The sequence below is a fragment of the Mus musculus genome, chromosome 10 (genome assembly GCF_000001635.26).
Source record: "Mus musculus strain C57BL/6J chromosome 10, GRCm38.p6 C57BL/6J".
NCBI lineage: Eukaryota > Metazoa > Chordata > Mammalia > Rodentia > Muridae > Mus > Mus musculus.
In genome coordinates this window covers 30,786,496-30,809,459 of record NC_000076.6, presented here as the reverse complement: position 1 = coordinate 30,809,459, position 22,964 = coordinate 30,786,496, and the positions used below count along the sequence as shown (strand labels likewise).

The 22,964-nt window shown below is 40.3% G+C and overlaps 1 protein-coding gene across 6 annotated transcripts in view; it reads left to right on the top strand.

The window, feature by feature from the left end:
- Positions 1–1,759: 1,759 nt before the first annotated feature.
- Ncoa7 (nuclear receptor coactivator 7) overlaps positions 1,760–22,964 on the top strand; it is a 162,119-nt gene continuing 140,914 nt past the window's right edge. For 3 of the 6 annotated variants that reach the window (XM_011243153.3, XM_011243155.3, XM_011243154.3), the window contains exon 1: positions 1,760–6,631. The gene's annotated coding sequence lies outside the window, so the exon portion shown is untranslated. The remainder of the gene's footprint in view (positions 6,632–22,964) is intronic. The other 3 variants (NM_001358842.1, NM_001358841.1, NM_172495.6) reach the window with 1 other exon arrangement.

The following is a 22,964-nucleotide window of genomic DNA, read 5'->3' as shown; positions in this document are numbered from 1 at the left end:
GTTTAATGTCGCTAATTGAATATTTTAAGCTTGACTAATGTTATCTTATAGTAATAAGCTAGATTCACTAATAGCTAGTATTTTGCCATGTTTGTTTGGATTTTTTTTCCTGAGCCACTTGTGGTTATTGCAATGTCATGGTAAATATTTTAACACTCATCATCTCATAAGAACTACCAATAACCAAGCACTTGGGAGGCAGAGACAGGCGAATTTCTGTGTTCAAGACCAGCCTGGTCTACAGAGTGAGTTCCAGGACTACACAGAGAAACCCTGTCTCGAAAAAAACAAAAAAACAAAAACCAAAAAAAAACAAAACAAAAAACGAAAAAAAAAAAAAAAAAAAAAAAAAGAACTAGCAATAAAATGGTCACACTCAGGAATTTGAGTTCAATACAATGCTTTTATATAAGATCAATAGTCAAATGTTTCAATTGTCCTGAAATATCCTTTATAGTTTTTTTTAATGTTCAGGGTCTAATTCAGTTTCATTTCTTCATTACATGCACTTTGATTTTCTTTTAGCAACATTGATTTTTTATTTTTAATAACGGAGGGCTTTTATTTTGGAAAGTCTCTCAACCTAGATATTTCTTTTGGCAGGATACCTCCATAAATGATACATTTTCTTCCTTGCTTTTTATCAGAACAAGCACAGTGCCAGCTCTTCCACTCCCTTGTCATGTTGTTTACTTCAGTACAAGAATGCCTCGTCCACCCATGTCCCCAGAGCACAGGCTACAGTCCTCTGAGATGAGAGAATCTCAGTTGAGAAAATGCCTCCATGAAGTCTGTCTATAGGCAGCCCTGTAGGGCATTTTCTTAATTAGTGATTGGCATGGGAAGACCCAATGCATTCTAGCTGGCACACCCCTACACTGGTGGCCCTGGGTTCTATAAGAAAGCAGGCTGCGCAATCCATGAGGAGCAAGCCAGACATCAGCACCCTGCCCCACTCCCAGCATCGACTCTGAATCAGCTACTGCTTCCAGGCTCCTGTCCTGTTTGATTTCCTGTCCTGTCTTCCTACAGTGATGGACTGTGATGGGGTAGTGTAAGCCAAAAAACCCCTTTCCTCCCCAACTTGCTTTTAGTCATGGTGTTTCATCATAGCAATAGTAACCCTATTGCATGTGTCCTGCTATGAGATGTAGGGCACCATTTTACATAGTAAAAGAACTTCATGGGTGATTAAATATGTTGCGATGGAGAAAATTCTCCTAGATCATGTTGAGAGGACCCCAAATCATCATGTGTCCCAAAAAGTGAAAGAGGAAGGCAGGAGAGTGCCCAGGTGATGTCATAAGAGACTCAGGTAGCTATTACTGGCTTCAGTAAGCCTGTGCTCAGGGACCAGGAGCCAAGGAAGTGGGTAAGGACAGAGAGGCAGACTCTTCCCCAAGCTTTGGATAGAAAACAGGCTTGCTCTCATACTGGCTTCTGTCCTTTGAGAGCTGGACTCCTGAACTACAGCCCTTTAACAAATGTTTTAAGATACAAGTCTTTTGGTAATTTTAAATCAGTTATAGAATAAATGGTAAGACCTGGTGGAGGTATCTGCCATATTTCTCTATTGTAATGACATGTCATTAATAAATATTGGAAAAAGCAAGCACATCTAGAGGACTTGATCCTTTGCTACCAAGAGATACTTCTACATTTCAGTTTCTGTTGGTGATGGCACTCAGAATCAGTTTCTTGCTGTAGTGTTTGTAATTTTGTGGCCACTTAGTTTTACTCTCCTTTTGTAAAAAGAACTTCCCTTTCTCCCATTAGTTTTTATTCCATTTGTATGCATCATTTGGAACTCATATGTTCTTATCCTGTTTTTTAAGTTCATTCAAGGTATTTTAGGACTGGTTCCCATGGCCTCTGGAATGTTGCTATATGCAGAGTACTTTGTTACTTTCTGGCCAAATATAATACAATTCAGAACAAAATATATTTTGTACTTTATAAAGCAACCTAGGGAAGGTTAAAATATCTTCTATTCTTTAAATGTTCTCTTTTGTACTTTTACCAAGGAGTAGCACATTGTAACTTTTTTGTTTTTATCAATTTATTTCAAAACATATTCATCATATGAGTATCATTCTATCATTATTAATAACTGTATGGTATTGCTTCTAATAGCTTGTTCTTTCCAAAGTAGAACAACAAATAACCTTGAGCCAAGTGATTAGTTTTTTTTATTAATTTTCTCACAAGGGAGCCAATTTCTGATCTGTAGATTTCATTCAAGTACTGCATTGAAGCACAAAAGACACCAAGGTGAACAAATAGGACTGCCAATTTTAAGGATTTGTGTATGTGTGTATGTGTGTGTGTGTATGTATGCATACATTTAAGTATGTGTTATGTAACCACATATGTGCTGGTGCCTACAGAGGTCAGAAGAAGACGTTAGGTTCCCTCAAGCTGGAGTTTCAGGCAGTTGTGAGCCAGTAGATCTGAATGCTGAGAACCGAACTCAGGTGTTTTGAAGGAAGTGTTCTTAGCTGCTGTACCATCTCTCCAGCCCTTGATTGCCAATGTCATAGCTTAACTCGAGGTGACAGTTGAAGTAACCAAGAAATTTCAGTAAACAAAGAAATGTATCAGATATTTTCATACACATTTATTTCATAGATTCAAACCTATCTTTTATAATGTAAGCATATAGATAAGACTATAAAATGATACAGTACACTGGAAACTAATTTGATAGTTTCTTATGAAATTGAGAAGACATTAATCATATAACCAAGCACATGGACCCTTAAAATCTTAATGTCTCTGGATCCTCAGTGTTGGGATCACAGGTATATGGCACATCATCTGGTTTCTTTCATGTTTTCTCAAAATCAAGACGGTATCTTAGTGAGCCAATAGGCTAGTGGTTCTAAACTTTCCTAACACTGCGCCTTTTAATACAGTTCTTCATGTGGTAACCCCCAACCGTAAAATTATGTCATTGCTATTTCATAACTATTTTTCTACTGTTATGAATCATAATGTAAATATCTGAGTTTTCCAATGGTCATAGGTGACCCTGTGAACAAGTCATTTTGGACTCCCAAGGGGTCACAACTCACAGGTTGAAAAACACTACACGTGAGGAATGATCCCAGCTTGTGAAAATGAGCTGCTGCCTTCGACCTTGTTAATTATCTCTTTGGATATTTGTAGAGGTTCATTAACCTCTTTAGATGTAGTTGCCATCAGTGTCACTGACAGCCTGTGTCAACCAGCCCAAGTCCAAGGATGAGAGAACATGTATTTCTCTCTGAGCTAGACATAGAAGGATAGTTCTAAATACCATCACTCCAAGAGTAAACTTTCTAAGTGGTAGTAACCTCAGCTTTTCATACACTGCACAAATTTCAACTCAAACACCTTTGCACAGAAATATACATCACTGTCAATATTTCAGTGAGCCTAATTAATTCCCCATTTCTCTCTCTCTCTCTCTCTCTCTCTCTCTCTCTCTCTCTCTCTCTCTCTCTCTCTGTGTGTGTGTGTGTGTGTGTGTGTTTGTGTGTGTGTGTAGGGCAGAGGAGGACTTCTGGTATGTTCCTCTATTATGATCCATCTTATTTTTTGAGACCCCCTAGCTTTTCTGTGAGCACTGCGGAGTTGATGCAGGCTGTGTAGCAAGCACTTTGCCAACTGAGCCACATTCCCAGATTCCTAAGTTCACTACTTAATCAGGGACCCTTATCAGCAAATGGTTAAGAGCCATATTTAACTATATTCTTGAAATTCTAGTTCCATGACACATGGCCAATATTGCGTTTTAAAACAAACACTAGCCATATTCTTCAGGGCAGAATTATCTCTAGACAGACAGGTAAGAATGATACTATTTGCATATTGTCATTGATGCTCCCTGCCTCTCTATTTATGTAAAAGTCTCTATATAAAGATTATTTGCCACAGAAGAAAGAGCATGTCTAGTGCACTTAAACTGCTGCACCCTAATTTCTCCCCTTTATCAGAGGAAAAACCACTTTTCTTCATGTTTTCCACAGGCTTCAAGCCCCAACAGTTCATCACTTTCCACTAGCCAAGTACAGTGAGAGGTGCTATGGAGATCGTTTTATTTTAATCAATTACTTTTACTAATTAGAGATAGGATTTTGCTATGTAGCACAGGCTGGCTTGAGACTGACAATCCTCCTGTTTCTGCCTTCCTAAACATTGGCATTACAGAAATGGACTATAGTGTCCAGTTCAGGGATACAAGTTTTGAAAAGAAAACTTTTGTCACCCTAACACATGCTATTATAATAATAGCTGACTTCTATTGATTACACATTCTACATGATACATACTGTTCATGAATTACTTCATTCCCTGTATCTACCCTATGAAGATGGTGCTGCGATCATCCACCTTTGAAGATAAAAGCATCAGTTAGAAATGTATCCAAGGCCAGCACATGCTGAAGCTGTAGTCCAAAGGCAATCTGTGAATTCTTAAGGATTATCATGCTCTTATGTATATATTCTAATAGTATTTGATCTAGCTGCACCCAAATTACCTCCAATTCTTTCTGTATATCTTTCCTACCCATTGAAATCTGGCAAGCATTCCAGAAGAATTCCCTGTAATAAGGAAATGTTGGGTCCTGTGTTGTCCAAAAGGCAATCACAAGCTTTATTTGTCTTTTTAGAACTTATATGTATAACTAACAGACTGGAAGTCGTAACAATTGTATTTCATTAAGTTTGAATGAACACATTTGACTGATGGGTACTATTCTGGATAAGAGGGATGTAGACGATGCTAATTCCGATTTCTGTGTGAAGACAAGACTCAGATGAATCAGTCAATACTCAGAAGAATCAGTCAATACTCAGTCACAAAAAAGAATGACCAAAGAATCTTTAAATTAGAAGCACCCCCAATCCCAACCATTTGAGTACAACTCCCCATTCTATTCAGACTTTCACTTTAGTGACAAACTATCCTTAGCATGTGATCCATCATGTACTTCCAGGGGAGATAATGAAGACAGTGTCATTGTTTGGCATTGCATTGGAAAACTTGGGGAACACTCTATCAGCAAGTCACCACTTTGAACACATACTCAGTTATACTTTTGCCTAAGAGAAAAGAAATCAAGGCCTATTTTATTTCTCGTCAGAACCTTGGGTTCATAGGCACAAAAGGGTGCTGACCGAGTTAAAGGGTGGGAACAGTACCTGCAGCAGAGCCTGCACTCAAGGTTGATACCAAAAGGGGTGTAAAGAACACAGAAAGAAGTGTCTCCTACTCAAAGCATAAACATGCAAACCCGATGTCAGAATTTACAGATGGTCAGTGCAAAACCAGGAAGTGATTCCATATTTGCATGACCATGTAACATCATCTGCTGCTGAAATCTCAGAGTCATGGCTGCTAAGGGCTTTGCTCCACCCTCCAGAGAGACTGGCAGTACCAAGAAGCAGCAGCAACCTGGGGAAGCCTCTATGTACTGTGTGTGTTGATGGCTTAGGACACACCTGTCACACACACACTTTTTTCTTCCTGTATTTAAGAGTGATCTTCACGATCAGATCCTCCGAGTCATCTTGCAGTTATAGCCACTGGACTGTAAAGGGAACAGCGTCCAATACAGGTTGGAAGCTCACAGAAACAGGGCCCTGGGCTCATACAAAAAAAAAAAGAAAAAACAAAAAAACCTTCCCACTCAGCTGCTCTCCAGCCCCAGCCAAGAGCCAGCTGAACTGCCCGTTGCTACATCGCATTGCCTTGGCTATAAGGTTTACAATTGGGCAGCTTATAGGATGTTGTACCGGGGACAGAAGAAGACAGTGGGCCTCTTTGCCAAAGGCAATGCTGGAAATGACAGAGGATGAATTTATGGTTGCCCCTAGTCCTAGAGCTGGAAGGTGAAGTAAAAGGACTTTAAGGCTCCAGCAAGGGCTCTAACTCCACATGTGCCCATAAGCGCTAACTTCCCTCCAAGATCCAGACAGGAGCCAGCTAAAAGGGATAAGATTAGGGGCCAGGTAAGCAGACCGTACTCGGTTCACTGACTGCCTGACCATCACAGCGTCACAAATGGCCGGGGCCTGCGGAGGCCGCGCGCGCAGCTCTCCGGGGCGGAGCCGCTGGGCCCAGGGTTCGGGGGCCCGAGCCACCTCGAGGCTGTCCAGCCTGCGGCTCCGAGGTCGCACGGGGCAGGCAAGATGTCGCAGCTGCAGCCCGCATCGCTAAGGCGGTCGGCTGAGCTCCCGGGTCCCAGCCGCAGCAGACGAGTGCAGCGCGCGCCCCGGGTCGGGCGGAGCTAGAGGCGGGCGCCGGGCTGGCGTCGCGCCACCGCAGCTCCCCGCCTTCCGCCCAGCTCGCGCCCGGCGCCCTGACCGTGGGTGCTGCTGCAGGTACCTGGGCGAGGCCTCGAGCACCCCGGCGGCGGCTGCTCGGGCCAGATCGGCACTCCGGAGCCCTTCAGGAGCGCACCCCGCAGCGCCTGACGCCTCCCTTAGCTCCTCCTCGGCGGGCGATCCCCTCCCCGGCCCTCCCCCTCCTCCCACCCCGGAGGATGCGCTTCCCAGCGCCCAGCGGCAGAGGCCACGGCTCCCAGAAATGCGTGCTCCCGAACCACTTCGCCCAGACCCGCGGAGCCCGCGCCCCCGCCCAGTAGGTAGGTCGCCGAGGCGGGGCCAGGCCTTGAAGGCTACCGGCTGCTGATGCTGCGGCCAGGAAGAACCGGAGCCTCCCTCCTGGGCTGCCGAGGTGTACTAATGGCGCTGGGCGCAGCCCCCGGGGGACCCGAAACGCTCTGCTTGGAACGTTCGAGGCCGAGCCGGGGCGCAGGGCCACTGGACCCTCCTCGCTAACAATCAGGGGACCCTCGGTTGGGGGCTGGGAGAGCTTGGAAGGATAGGTTGGCGCGGAGCTTCTTTGAAAGGAGACCGTTGCCTTTTTCTCGAGCTCAAGTAGATTGTGTCATTGCATTTTTAAAAAACAGGATCAGCAAATGCGTTCTTCCTGTTCTTTTTGCTAAAATGTAGACGACCACGGTTGTTGTTTTAGAGGTATTTAGGGGTGGTTATGAATTTTTGTGTAATTTACAGCTAGCCGAGTGGTATATAAAGTCAGTGGTGCAAACACTTTAACATTTTGGGTGTCAGTTTAAGGAAAGTCTTTCTAGAAATCAGATTACCTAGGTAGGTGATGGATGAGGCTGGCGTGTTCTCGTAGGATAAAGCTGACTGGAGCCAATGGGTTTGAGAGCTGCAAGTTTGATACAGGTGTCGGGAGTTGAGACTCTGAAAGATGCGCCAGCAGAGGCAGTCTTGTCTCCGGCCTCGCCTTCAACTCTGAGCTGACCCTTGCTTTTCTGAGAATCTGGTTGAGTCTTTTTTTCCTGTTCTTGAAATAAAAGTAATACATTAGGGCTTTTAATAAAATTGTTTCCTCTCAGGCTGCCGTTTTGGATTTTACGTTAAGCAATAAGGTTTAGAATTTTGAAAAAATTGTTATTGTAAGCTCCAATTTTATAAGCACTATTTCAGATTAAAGATTTTGGCTAACTGAATCAATATAAATACTAAGAGGACAGAATCACCATCATTACCAGGTCCTCTTCCCCCTGCTACTCCTCGACCACCCCCCCCTTCTCTTCCCATTCTCTAATTCCCCAATGTTGAATGCCTTATAGCTGTTTGTTGGTTATTTGTTGAATGAATGAAATTGTATTTCAAGATACACATTGTATATAACCCAACCATTTAAAATTATAGTATAAGATTGTTGTTGTTGTTGCTAGTGCAATTAACTGTATTTTAAATAATTGCTTCTTTCTATAAACAGGCTAACTTGGTTATTTTTCATTGACATTTCCGGCGTCAACAGCAAGGCTCTGTTAAGGTTCCCTTCGTGTCCACTTTCCAGTGTTATAGCAATTAATACCATTTCAATTTTACTTTAAAAAAACAATTTAGAAGGCAGAATTTATGTTTAAAGAAATCTATTAAGTTATTTCAGAAGGAGCAGTGATCTGGTTAATAAGTAACAGGTAACTTGTTTTAAAGTTGAGCTGTGGTTTATTTTTAATATATATATATATATATTGTTAAAGCTAAAGAGGGAAACAAAACATTTAAAAGCGTCTGTGGTTCCAAAGTAAACTCATATATATATCATATAGATAGAGATTTATTTATTTATTTATTTATTTATTTATTTATTTATTTTTGATGCTAGGAGCCAGATCCAAGATTAGACTCGAGGCTTCTGATGTATTGGGCTAATCCTATTTGAGCAACATCTTCAACCTTAGAAATGGCATTTTAGCTATTTTCTCTATAAATTGAGGTTTTTAGATGATCCTGTGTCTTTTCTGCTTGAAAATGTTTAGGAGAAAAAGACAAACAAAACAAAAACAAAAAATCCGTTTCTGTTTGCCTTCCATTTACACTGTGAGGGTTTGGGCTTTGGCATTTGTTTTTCTGTCACATAATGTAGTGAGTCATCATTAACTTCTTTAAAAAGAAAAAAAAAAGGTTTGTTTATTTTTTATCTATGTGAGTACACTGTTGCTCTTAAAACATGCCAGAAGAGGGCATCAGATCCTATTCCAGATGGTTGTAAGCCACCATGTAGTTGCTGGGAATTGAACTCAGGACCTCTGGAAGAGCAGTCAGCATCTCTCCAACCCCCATCATTAACTTCTCTCCTTAGCACATGTATCAGGGAACTCATTTTCTTTCCTTCTCCCACCCTAATTTCCATGCATCATCTTCCTTACTATCCAGAATATTACCCACAATCCTATTTTCACACAGTGGTAAATCATATAGAGTACTATTTCTTCTCTAATCTAGTTGGATTGTTTCAGATAGGTGAAGAAAAACTTTTAGATAAAAGGTAGGAAGACCAGAGGATATTGTGGGAAGAGAAGGTGTGATTAAACCAATTTGTATGAATAATGTATGAAAATAAAGCAGGCTGCCATGCCCAATAAAGATAGGGGCAATTTTAGAATCTTTCTTATAATCAAGGGTATTGAGTAATTCATTTGTGTTGTTTGTTCTGGAAAACCTGCTATTTTCTAAGAGAGCCTGTAGTTCTGATATGCCTTTTACTTCTTTTAAAATGATGTTTTTATATGTGTGTGGGTGTCTTGCCTGCAGATGAGTCTGTGCACCATGTGCATGCAGTGTATATAAAGGGCAGAAGAGGGCGTATCTCCTGGGACCAGAGTTCTAAACTGTGGTGAGCCACTATGTAGAGGTTTGGGATTAAGCCCAGGTTCTTTGCCAGAGTTCTTGACAGCTGAGCTATCATTCCCCACCCCAACCCCTGACTCCTACAGACATCTTACTTTTAACTTCTGGACAGTTACTTGTTTGTTTAATACCTAGAACTTGAGAACTTTCACGATGTGCTTTGACTGTGTGCTCTGAAATTAGTCAACCAAATGAGAGCTTTTGTTGTTGCTGTTGTTGTTATAGAAGGATGCAGCTTCTAATTTATTTATTTATTTTTAAAAATCTCCAGTGTCCTGAATGGAAGTGTAGCATCTTTAGGGTGTGGTGACTCATATGTTGAGGCTTGCCTCAAGAGCCAGCTGCAACACTGCCTCCACATGCACCACAACAATGCAATTCTAAGCTTCTGTTCTGCATCTAGTCTTTCTGTATCTTCCTCCTGGTATCTGTCATTTTAGGAATCTGTCTGTCCTTTGTTAAATGTGTGTTTTCTAACTCTCAGCACCTAATATTCTTTTTTAAATTAAACAGAATCCTCTCAATTCACACATACTCTAGAATCAAGATTATTAGTATTATGGGAAAAACACAAGGAAGTAAATTTGGATAATCTTCCATTTAGAATATAGGGAATGCACGGTTGAAGAAAAAGATTGTCTTCCTCACTGGGTACACTAAATGCATTTGTTTCTCCATACACAAAGGACTATGGATTGTCAATAAACTTGATATGATTAACTGATAAAAACAAAACAAAACAAAACAAAACAAAACAAAACCGGTTTGTAGAGGTTCAGTTGAACAAAGGTCTTGCCATCTGCCTGTCTTTCTCTTATTTAGACCAGGAGAAGCCTAGCTAGAGCTTTCCAAGCTGTGCAGTTTTGGTTTCCTTGTTCAGCATTCTTGACTGCTTGACATCTCCACCATTACATGCACTGGAAATGATTCACATAGCAGACTGTGGAAAAGAAACTACTGTTAGATCACTTCATAGATGGGACCAAGGGAAGGACTCTTACAACAACTCCTGCTTAAAGCCCATGCAAAGCATTCTGTTGAGCTCTGGGTGCCAAAGCCATCTATCCCCTGAACAATTAATATTTGTGTCATTATTTCCATTATGCAAAGAGAGAACCAGATGTTCTTCTTTCTGTCTTGGTAACAAGTTCGAGGCAGATTTGCACTTAAATTCTAATAACAATTTGAAAAACGTATGATTAATATTATTAGTCTTCTAACTTTCCCTCTTTTTTCCTATTAGCTTCTGTTTCACCATGTTTCTCTTGATTCTGATTCTTATCTAATTACATTTCTCATATTTTATTGAATGACATTATTTTAGATGACTCATTCTTAGTGGAACAAGAAGAAAAATACAAAACATGAAACTGGATAAATGAAACAATTGCAGTTGACCCCCAAACATGTGGTGTTTCTGATGAACACTTTCAAATTGGCTACATTAAGTGAGTTTTGCACAAGTATTACAATTTTGATATATTGGAGCTTGTGTATGTATAGGTACTTTATGGTTTTGTGTGTCAACTTGACACAAGCCAGAGTTATCGGAGAGGAAGGAGCGTCAGTTGAGGAAATGCCTCCGTGAGATCCAGCTGTAAGGCATTTTTCTCAATTAGTGATTAATGAGGGAGGGCCCAGCCCATTGTGGGTGGTACTGTCCTGGGGCTGGCGGTCCTAGGCTCTGTAAGAAAGCAGGCTCAGCAAGCCAGTAAGCAGCACCTCTCCATGGCCTTTGCATCAACTCTTGCCTTTAGGTTCCAGTCCTGTTTGAGTCCCTGTCTTAACTTCCTTCAATAATGAGCAGCAGTATGGAAGTGCAAGCCAAATAAACCCTTTCTTCCTCAACTTGCTTTTTGATGATGGTGTTTCATTGCAATAGAAACACTAAGGTTGGTACCAGGGTACTGGCATATTGCTGTGACAGACCTGACCTTATTTGGGGGAGGATTGTGGAAAGACTTTTGAACTTTGGCCTAGAAAAACCATTGAGTGTTGAGACCTCACTGGGCTGTTCTATAGGAGCTTGGAAGCTAAGAATGTTGAAAACAGTGCAAATGATGGAGACCTGCTTTGTGAAATTTCAGAGGGGATATTAAATGGCATTAGAGCCATTTGCTATTTTGGTTTAAGATTCTGTGGTTCAGATTAGCTGGAGTTGAAGCATCAGCTGTGATAAACAAGATAACAGAACTACTAAAATGAAACTTTTACATTACTGGGACAATTGATGCTATTTAGATTGAGCTAAGAAATTAGCTGTGATAAGAAGAGACCAGCATCTCAGAGATGAAATCTTCTGGGAAATGTTTCGTGAGAGCAGAGAGAAACTGTTTTCCAGAGGCAGCCAAGGTTGTATCTCCTGGCAGCTGGACTTGTTAAAGAGTTACCCTGGTGGTATGGGTTTTGGAGATGTGAAGGGGTCATGCAGAGAAGTTGAGGCTTGGCACCAGGAAGAGAGCCTATGAGAGGCTGTTGGGGAAAGTGAAGCCCAGTTTCAGCAGGAGACACCAGTGTTTTGTAGATACCAGTACAATGGGATGACCAACAAGAACAGTAGGCAACAGTGGAGCCAGCCAGAGCCTAGAAGACAAGTTATGTGTATTGCAGAGGGCAGAGCCTGAGAAGTGATCCAAGCCCTTTAGAGGCGCCCAGAAGATTGAGTGGATCTCAGACATTGGAGTTTATTTTTGCTTTATTTGATTGTGAGTGTGCGCTGATTTTTCCCTCCTAAGATTTTGAATTTTAAAGACTTTGGATTTTAAAAGTGATTAGATATTTTAAAGGGACTGAAAATTTAATGTGTTTGAATTTGTAAAGATTTTTAAAGTTATGTTTTTAATGTGAGATCTTGGGGATGAATAAGAAAGGAAGGGTTGGACTTAATAGTGATGTGTTTTGTGTCAAGTAGACATAGGGTCAGTTGTACTGACTGTTTTTGTGTGTCAGCTTGACACAGCTAGAGTCATCAGAGAGGAATGAGCCTCAGTTGAGGAAATGCCTTCATGAGATGCAGCTGTAGGACATTTTCTCAATTAGTGATCAATGTGAGAGGGTTCAATCCATTGTGCGTGGTGTCATCCCTAGGCTGGTGATCCTGGGGTCTATAACAAAGCAGGCTACACAAGCTATGGTGAGTAAACCAATAAGCAGCTCCCCTCCGTGTCCTCTGCATCAGCTCCTACCGCCAGGATTCTAACCTCAAGTTCCTGTCCTGACTTCCTTCAATACTGAACACCAATGTGGAAGTGTAAGCCAAATAAACCCTTTCCTCACCAACCTCTTTTTTGGTCATGGTGTTTCATTGCAACAATAGAAACCCTAACTAAGACAGTAGACAAATGGGAAACAGTATTCTGCAGTTTTATAAAACTAAATTCCAATTAGGTAAAGTTAAATTCTACTTATTTTTAAACTGTTGAACATCTGCAGGTATTTGGAGTTGGTGAAACCGTTTCACCTAGTTCACTTGTATCTGGAGTATCTGGATTCTATATAGTTTTCAAAGGTCATTTTCAGCCAAAGGGTGAATCCAATTAGCTCAACAATTTCTGTACTGACCAGTCTGACCTTTGTGTCAACAGACCGTGTGACTTGGCCTTGTCCTCTTAAATTACAACACTCATTTCTTCTCAGAGTCTCTTTCATTTACCACAATACTTAAATAATTATATTTTCCAAGTGAATTGCCCAGACTTACTTCACTGTGTAGTTACTACAGGTAACTTAAAATGGTTGAATTGTGCCAGGTGAGTAGTTATTTATCATTGTGTGATACTATGCTTGATGTGTTTGTCTCCCAGGCTAGCAGAAACATTGCCCCTACCCCCTGTCTCCATCATTGCTGGAAATCTGGACTCTGGCTTAAAAACAATCTCCATTCAAATGCAACTTGACATGATAGCAGAAGGTTAGGGGAAGGTTTTGAATAGAGGCATCTCATTTAATTACCTTCTCATCTGCAGTCTTTCTTTCTTTCCTATCCGTGGGCATGGGTAGCCAGAGATTGCAGCTAAAACCCTCCAGGGAGTTTTTGTTTTGTTTTGTTTTGTTTGTTTTTGCATATGCAAGTGTGAACAGGAAACCTACTCTCTCTTGTTTCTTCAACTCAGCCTGTTCATTGTTGGTCTGGTACCTCAGGTGTTTAGGATCAAGAGCATACATTCTGCTTCTGTCTGTACCTCAGTTAGCTCTCCTACTAATGCCCCATCTTCAGATTTTCTACCTGGTCCCTGCAATGCATGCATTGTAGTTTGCTTTCTTGGGTTCAGTAATGAGGACTTTATCTTCTCTCCCATACTCCTTAATGCTTTTTGACCCACAGCTATTCTTACACAAGCCCCCTTCCTCTGCTGACTGGACCCTTTAAAAATATCTCATGGAAATTCAGTGTTATATGCAGTGCACTCGCCATATCTATTTGCTTATTGGCCCCATGTTAAGAATTTTATTTTAGTGATAGAAAACTAGCTATCAGTTTATGTCCACATATACTTCTTGTGGTTCCCTCTCCTTAGAAATACATCAGTCTCTTGGATGGATGTTTGCTGGTGCACTTCTCTTCCCCAGTCCTTGGAAGGCAGAGGCGGAGGCAGAGGCAGGTGGATGGATTCCTGTGAGTTGGAGGCTAATAGTGAGAACAACCAGAGCTACCTAGTGAGACTGGGCCAAACCAAACCAAACCAAACCACAACCACCACTCTCCATTTTTCTTAACAGGCCACACAGTTCAGGCTTCAATTCTAGAGGCCTTTCTTTGTTCAGAATCTGTAAACACATGGAGCTGTAATGACTTACACAGGGCTTGTCCTGACAATGAGGCATTTCTCCTAAGTAGTAAAATTGTCTTCCTATTCAGAGTGAACAGTGATTTTAATTATCAGGTCTGGTAGGCAACACAAAACAAAGTTGGAATATTAACCATATCTTTGTCTTTCCATCCTACCCAACCACCACCTAATACATGTCCTTATCACGTTTAGTAATGTTTAGTAATCATGGCTGAATTTAATAACTCCTCATCAAATATTATATTGATACTCATTAAAAATAACTATTGTACTCATCATGATCCCTCTTTGGGAGAGTGTCTTTCTTGCCTCCAAAGCTAGGCTTTTCTCTAGGATTGGTATTAAAAGGAGCTAATGATTTTAATGTTGTTTTGATATTTTGCATGCAAATATATCTGTACGAGGGTGCCAGATCCTCTGGAACTTGTGTTACAGACAGTTGTGAATGCTAGTAATTGAACCTGGGTCCTCTGGAAGAACAGCCAGTGCTCTTAACCACTGGGTCATCTCTCCAACCCCAGAAATTTTACTTTAAGTTATTTTATTATTTTATATGTATGGAGTTTTGCCTGAATGCACCACTTGTGTGCCTGATGCCCAAGGAAGGGAGAAGAGGGTGTTGAATCGCCTGGAATAGGAGCTACAGATGGTCCTGAGCTGTTATGTGGGTGCTGTGAATTGTATCTGGGTCCTCTCTAAGAGCAGCCAGTGTGGTGCCACAGTGCTTCATACCCAAATACTGCTGGAAGAGAGCTGGTCTCCCAGGAGTGCTGACACGCCAGTTAGCACAGGTACAACCACCACTTCTGCTTAAATTCCTGGCCCAAGAGGGATCTGCCCAGAGCCATCAGGACACAAGAACCAAGGAACAGCCAGGGACAGGATCCTTCAGGTTTCTTTCTAAACATCCCAGAGCTAATCCTGTGCCACAGCTCTCCATATCCAAATTCCTCCCAGAGAAACCTGGTCTCCCAGGAGTAGTGACACACAGGCTTGTAGGAGAGACAAGCCGAAGTCAGAGACAGCAAGACCAGCTAACACCAGAGATAAACAGATGGTGACAGACAAGGGCAAGAACATAAGCAACAGAAACCAAGGATATTTGGCATCATTATAACCCAGTTCTCCCACCACAGCAAGCCCTGGGTACCCTAACACACGAGAAAAGCAAGACTCATTTAAAATCACATCTCAGGCTGGAGAGATAGCTCAGTGGTTAAGAGCACCGACAGCTCTTCCGAAGGTCCTGAGTTCAAATCCGAGCAACCACATGGTGGTTCACAACCATCCGTAATGAGATCTTCTACCCTCTTCTGGTGCATCTGAAGGCAGCTACAGTGTACTTAGATATAATAATAAATAAATCTTTAAAATAAAATAAAATAAAATCACATCTCATGGTGATTTAGAGGACTTTAAGAAGTATATAAATAACTCCCTTAAAGAAATACAGGAGAACACAAGTAAACAGCTAGAAGCCCTTAAAGAGGAAACACAAAAATCCCTTAAACAATTACAGGAAAACACAACCAAAACACAATTGAAGGAATTGAACAAAACCTTCCAGGATCTAAAAATGGAAACAGAAACAATAAAGAAATCAGTAGGAGACAACCCTGGGGATAGAAAACCTAGGAAAGAGATCAGGTGTCATAGACACAAGCATCACCAACAGAATACAAGAGATAGAAGAGAGAATCTCAGGTGCAGAGATACCATAGAAAACATTGATACAACAGTCAAAGAAAATGCAAAATGCAAAAAGCTTTAACCCAAAACATCCAGGAAACCCAAGACACAATGAGAAGACCAAACCTAAGAATAATAGGTATTGAAGAAAGTGAAGATTCCCAACTTAAAGGGCCAGTAAATATCTTCAACAAAATTATAGAAGAAAACTTCCCTAACCTATAGAAGGAGATGTCCATGAACATACAAGAAGCCTACAGAACTCCAAATAGATTGAACCAGAAAAGAAATTCCTCCCATGAAAAAATAATCAAAGCACCAAATGCACTAAACCAAGAAAGAATATTAAAAGCAGTAAGGGAAAAAGGTCAAGAAACATATAAAGGCAGACCTATTAGAAATACACCAGACTTCTCACCAGATAATATGACAGCTAGAAGATCCTGGGCAAATGTCATACAGACCCTAACAGAACACCAATGCTAGCCCAGTCTACTATACCCAGCAAAACTCTCAATTATCATAGATGGAGAAACCAAGATATTCCATGACAAAAACAAACTTGCACATTATCTTTCCACAAACCCAGCTCTACAAAGGATAATGGATGGAAAACGCCAATACAAGGAGGGAAACCACACTCTAGAAAAAGCAAGAAAATAATCTTCCTTCAACAAACTTAGAAGATAGCCACACAAACATAAAAATAAGATCAAAAATAAGAGGAAGCAGCGATCACTATTAATATCTCTTAACATCAATGGACTCAATTCCCCAATAAAATGACATCAACTAACAGATTGGATACATAAACAGGACCCAGCATTTTGCTGCATACATGAAACACCTCAATGTCAAAGGCAGACACTACTTCAGAGTAAAGGACTGGAAAACAATTTTCCAAGCAAATGGTTCCAAGGTACTATGAGGTTCTCAGCACCTCATAGTACCTTCTCCAAAACTGACCATATATTCGGTCACAAAATAGGCCTCAACAGATACAAGAAGATTGAAATAATCTCATGCATACTATCAGATCACCAAGGAACAAGGCTAGTCTTCAATAGCAACAAAAACAACAGCACACATAAACATGGAAGGTAAACAATGCCGTACTCAATAACTTACTCAAGGAAGAAATAAAGAAAGAAATTAAAGACTTTTTAGAATTTAATGAAAATGAAGACACATCATACCCAAACTTATGGGACACAATGAAAGCAGTGCTAAGAGGAAAACTCAGCTCTGAGTGCTTCCAAAAAGAAACTGGAGAGAGCATACACTAGCAACTTAACAGCACATCTGAAAGCTCTAGAACAAAAAGAAGCAAATACACCCAAGAGGAGTAGAAGGCAGGAAATAATGGAACTCAGGGCTGAAATCAACCAAGTAGAAACAAACAAAAAAAAAACTATACAAAGAATCAGCAAAACCAGGAAGCTGGGCCTGGTGGCACACGCGTTTAATCCCAGCACTCGGGAGGCAGAGGCAGGCGGATTTCTGAGTTCGAGGCAAGCCTGGTCTACAAAGTGAGTTCCAGGAAAGCCCGGGCTATACTGAGAAACCCTGTCTCAGAAAAACAAAACAAAACAAAAAAACAAAAAACAAACAAACAAACAAACAAAAAAACAGGAGCTGGTTCTTTGAGAAAATCAACAAGATAGATAAACCCTTAGCCAGGCTAACCAGAGCACACAGAGACAGTGTCCTAATTAACAAAATGAGAAATGAAAAGGGAGAAATAACAACAGAACACGAAGAAATCCAAAGCATCATCGGATCCTACTACAAAGGGCTATACTCAACAAAACTGGAAAACCTGGATGAAATGGACAATTTTCTAGATAGATACCAAATACCAAAGTTAAACAGGGTCAGGGAAACCATCTAAACAGTCCCACAACCCCTAAAGAAATCGAAGAAGTCATTAATAGAAGAAGTCATTAATAGTCTCCCAACCAAAGCAAGCCCAGGACCTGATGATTTTAGTGCAGAATTCTATCAGACCTTTAAAGAAGACCTAATACCAATACTCTTCAAACTATTCTACAAAGTAGAAACAGAAAGAACACTACCCAGTTCACTCTATGAAGCCACAGTTACACTGAGTATTCTCCCTTGTAGATGTAACAGTTTCTGTATAATCAGGGTCCTGTCACAATTTCCTTTCATAGAAGACTTCACAAGAGATTTTTTTCTACTTCTATCAAGTTTAATGTTTCAAATAGATTTTAAAAACTGAAAAACAGAAAAAATAAAAAGTAAAAAATAAAAGGAGCTAAAGTTCCAAAGAGAGTGCCATGATATTTAGGGCTCTAAAAAGAAGAAAGGGAAATTTTGGAAGTCGAACTTGTTCAACCTTGCCCTCCATAGATGACATGAACTATCAAGAAAAAAGCCCATCATAAAAAATAACTTGTTAGTGAGACATTTTAAATTCTAACCTAGAGGGCATGTCAGGCGCTCAGTTTATTACAAAATGCCCTGAATGGGGTGATGGCTTTCATGACTTATTAACAGTCTTTGACAGTGTTTAGCCCTGTTTGTGTGAAATTTCTGGCTGGTAAATTATTATCACAAGCAAATTCTTGTGTCGGGTGGCCCAGGAAGAATGCAGGAGAATTCTGCAGTTTGTGCTCACTCCAGGTCTCCTTGTTAACCTCTGTAATTCTGACCTCCTGTTGCAAATATCAGATTAACAGATTTGTTTTTTTGCATACAAGTTGACAAATGGTACCAAGAGTGCTCCAAGTGCCAGAGACAAATACTCTTGAGCCTGAATGAATGTAGCCTCTACTTCATAGTGGAACACAATTTAGACTATTACTCATCTGTTGGGAGAGCCTGCTCAATTCTGTGTTCTTAGGGATTTCCAGCTGAACTGTGAAGATTTTGCCCAAGGAATACCCATCTATTAAGTCCTACTGAAACATAGCTAGCAACATACTTTGATGTGTTACACTGCAAATTTCAATTTTATATGCCCTAACTTTAAAAATTATACATATATACATATAATTGAGAAGAAAAATGAAAAATTCATAAATAGGAATTTAAAATAGCTAAGATGTGAGCAAACATTGACTTTATTACATCAAAGAATTGAGTTTATTGTAATCAGATTGCAAATGTCAGAAAGACAGTGCTGACAAAGGAAACATTGTTTCATATCACACAGAAGGCTAGAGGGTGTGTTGCTATCCATTAGGCAGAAGACAGTTTAGTCTTAGAATTTCCCAGGCCCAGTGATTCTCTTTTGAATGCACATGATGTTGATAATGAGGCCAGTGGCAAGCTAGATGAGGTCAGAGTGGATGCAACAGCAAGTGATGTAACCATCATCCTACTGTTTGTTACTGCCTCGTGAACTAAGGCAGGTTAGTGCCTCAATTATCTGTCAAATGAAGATAATAATAGTATCTAGCCTTCTACATCACTTAGAACATTAGATCATTTATATAAAGTACTGGGAAGGCTGCCTGGTGTAAAGTAAGGAATTATGTTAGCTGTTGTCATATTATAAAAATTTGAGAAAAATCTTAACCATTTTTTAAAAAATGACAGCATATATACTTAGTCATCAAAATAATGGTTTTAAATAATATTTGACCCTGTGGAGATCATCATAATAATTGAATTAAGTATCAGATTGTGTGTTCAGTGGTGAGCCCAGTTTCTTTGGGAGGAATGGGTAGGGATAGTAGATGTCAAGAGAAGAGACCCTAATTTGATTTTATGTTATAGCAGCATAGAAAAAAAAAGGCCCAAAACAGGACAAAATATTAAATTGGTTTTTTCAATATGATGAGAGCATGAGTGATTTATATTTTTCCCACATTTCACTTGTTCATGTTTTGCAATGATATTTTATTAAATACCATATATCATAGAATTTCTATATTCTTGCCTCTCATCTTTACAGATTTTGTTGGACATGTTTTAGTTTCCTCTTCTTTTCAAAGCTACTGTAATTTCACTTCCTCAGGATCTTCACCCACACACAATCTGTTGGGTTTTTCTTGTACCTAACTTGCTTTTTTGTGTACAGACCGGTCCCAAGGTTGTGCTTGTGTGTGTGTGTGTGTGTGTGTGTGTGTGTGTGTGTGTGCACGTGCGCGCACTCACGTGCACCCATATGCATGTGTCTGTCTGTCTCTGTCTATGTTGCTGTTCTGGAGTTGGAGCACAAAGCTTCAAATGTTCTACCCATGAGCTCAATGCCTAACCTCTCTGGAAAAATAAAACAAGTGGAAAGTTTTTTGTGCTCGGCTACCCATTCTAAGGGTACCCATTCTGAATGCTGGAATGCATTATTGCCTGCTTTTTCTTACTGAAGCTCTCAGGGATTGCACCCTACATTACCTTATAGCCTTCAAGTTTGTTTTTAGCACAGTGTTACTCAAATACACATAGAGCACAAGAACATAGGATGGTACTCTGCTCTGTGGCTGATGTTCTCAGGAGTGATTGATGAGTTGTGGGTTTGTTCATCCACTTTGTACATGCTTCTTATTTTCAAGATTAGAATATTATGTCTTTTGGTTCTCTTAGTATTAGGTTATTGGCTTGAAAATCTTATCTAGATTTTCCTTCCCCAGATCTAAAATCTGAACTGTTCAGTTGCAGAGGATGGTATAGTTGGCAGTGTACTTACAATAGGGGTGTAGTAATTACTAACAAATCCTAGCTGTTATCCATAAAACATTGCTTGTTTGATATAGATAGTTTAACACACTTATCAGAGGATGTATTTAAAGTTTATACATTTATTAGAAGTTAGTAGTTCTCACATTTTCTGGAAAGGATGAAAACCCCAGAAAGTGTTTTATTTAACTGCTCTTATAGTCTCAACCAGCGGTTCTAAAATAGGACTCACACACCTTACCAGCTGTAAGAAGAGAAATTTAGAATGGCTATATCATCTTTGATTTCTGTTTTATATATCACATAAGGGGTATATAATGAACAAGACATGGGTTTTGTTGTCACTGCCATGTGCTGAAAAATAGGATTTTAAACTCAGATACTTCTGCTGATGTGGAATATGCTTAAGTACAGATCTGAATAGTGACAGTCACTACTGTTCTATTACCTACGGTTGGTTTCTGTTGTTTAACAATAAGTTAAAATCTATTTGAGGCTGGAGAGATGGCTCAGTGGTTAAGAGTGCTTGCTGTTCTTACAGATAACCTATGTAGGGTTCCTAGCAGCCAAGTCAGGCTTCTCATGAACACTTCTAACTACAGTTCCAAGTGATCCAACACTGTATACTGGCCTCAGGTGCCTGTCTCACTTATACATACCCCCTCACACACACACACACACACACACACACACACACACACACACACACCACTAGGTAATTTAAAAAAAAATTAAATTCCATGTCCAGTCCCAGCTAGGAGTTGTGGTGCATGTTCCTGTGTGTCTTACTTTTCCATTGCAGTGAAGAGACAAACAACTTATAAAAGAGTTTATTGGTGCTTATTATCATCATGGTGGGTAGCACAGCAGCAGGCATGGTGCTAGAGCAGTAGCTGAGAGCTTGCAACCTGATCCACAGGCATGAGGCAGAGAGATAAGTAGGAATTACATTTACTTTTGAAACCTCAAAGCCCACCCCAGTGACACACCTCCTCCACTGGGGCCCCACCCCTAATCCTTCCCAGACAGTTTGATCAAGTGGGACCAAGCCTTCAAATATGTGAACCAATGGGGGCATACTACCCCATTGTGTAAACCTGTCTTTTACTGCACAGCATTGGAAACAGTCTATGCCATTTTGGGATTCACAGTCTGGTTAAAAAGTGTATAGAAGAAGGAAGTAGAAAATGCCATGTCATGCAAGGATGCACTAGGAAACTGGCAGTGTGATTTTGTTCATTGAAAATTGTTAAAGTATGATGTGTAGGGCATAATACAGAGTCACATATTCTACGGCTACATTAAACTCTTATCTCGAAATAGTTTCTTGATAAGCATGTGAGTTTTCATGCTCTTATCTCCCGATTACTGGTGTTAACTGGATGAATGTTTGTTGTTACTCAGTATAGTATTTGCCAGTTCCCTAAATGGCATTCTTATAATTCCTTTAAATGATGAGAGACAACAGCATAGTAGTCCTGATGGGAAAGTAAAGTTTTGCGACAGCATGCCTTTGAAACAGTGATAATATAGAGAAGTAATTTAAAATCAGCATATTTTCATGTTAGGTTTGTAATGACAATGTACTATAAATAGGGTGGCTTAAAACAACAAACATAGGGGCTGGAGAGATGACTCAGTGGTTAAGAGTGCTTGTTGCTCTTGCAGAGAACCCAAGTCAAATCCCAATACCCAGATGGAGGCTCAAACCTATAACTGAAGATCTCGGAGCTCTGACAGCCTCTTCTGGCCTTTAAGAACACAGAGAACATGGTACACATGCATACATGTAGGCAAAGTACTTAGTATACATAAAATACAATATTTACAAAACAGAAAAATGTATTTACTTACAGTTCTGAAAGCACATTTCCTCCAATCTGCCCATCAGCAAGGACGCATCCCCTCTGACACCTGTAGAGAAATTCCTCTTTGCTGCTTCTACTTCTGGTCACTTGCCCTTCCTTAGCTTGTAGTAGTATCACTCTAAGCTCAGGCCCTGTCTTTACCTAGCATCTTCTTCCTGTGTTTTAATGCATAGTCATTTATAAAGAAGCCATTGTATTGGTCAGGGCTCCACACACTGAAGAGTGACCAAATCTTAACTAGTTGTGGTTTTGGTGACCTACCTTCCAAATAAAGCCCCTGTATGATGGACTGAAGATTGTGAGTTAAGGCTGTGGTTTTATGGTGATTCTATTCAAGTCAGAACACCGAAGAATATATAAGTCTTTGGACAAATGTCTCAAGACTACATAAGGTGTTAACTGATGTCCTCTCAGTGAATATTCAAAAGCCATGTAAATTGGGTGTGGGACAACTGGAAGAAAAGAATGATCCTTGGGTGTTTTGTCATTTGGCTACTTCTCTTTGTGACTACTAGTTTCTCAGGGATGGCTGGAGATCTATATAAACACAGTTACATTTTGTGTGATTTGTGGTCTTTCTGATGAAACTCCATATGTGGGTCAGGATGTTACTGAAGACAAACTGGGGTTTGGGTTTTGAAACTGCCTCACAACAGCTTCCAAACCTCGATGGCTTTAGATTCACAAGCATTTATGTCACAATGACCAGGCTGCAGGTTGACTGCGGTTTGGCTGCTCTCTGCTGAGCTTGG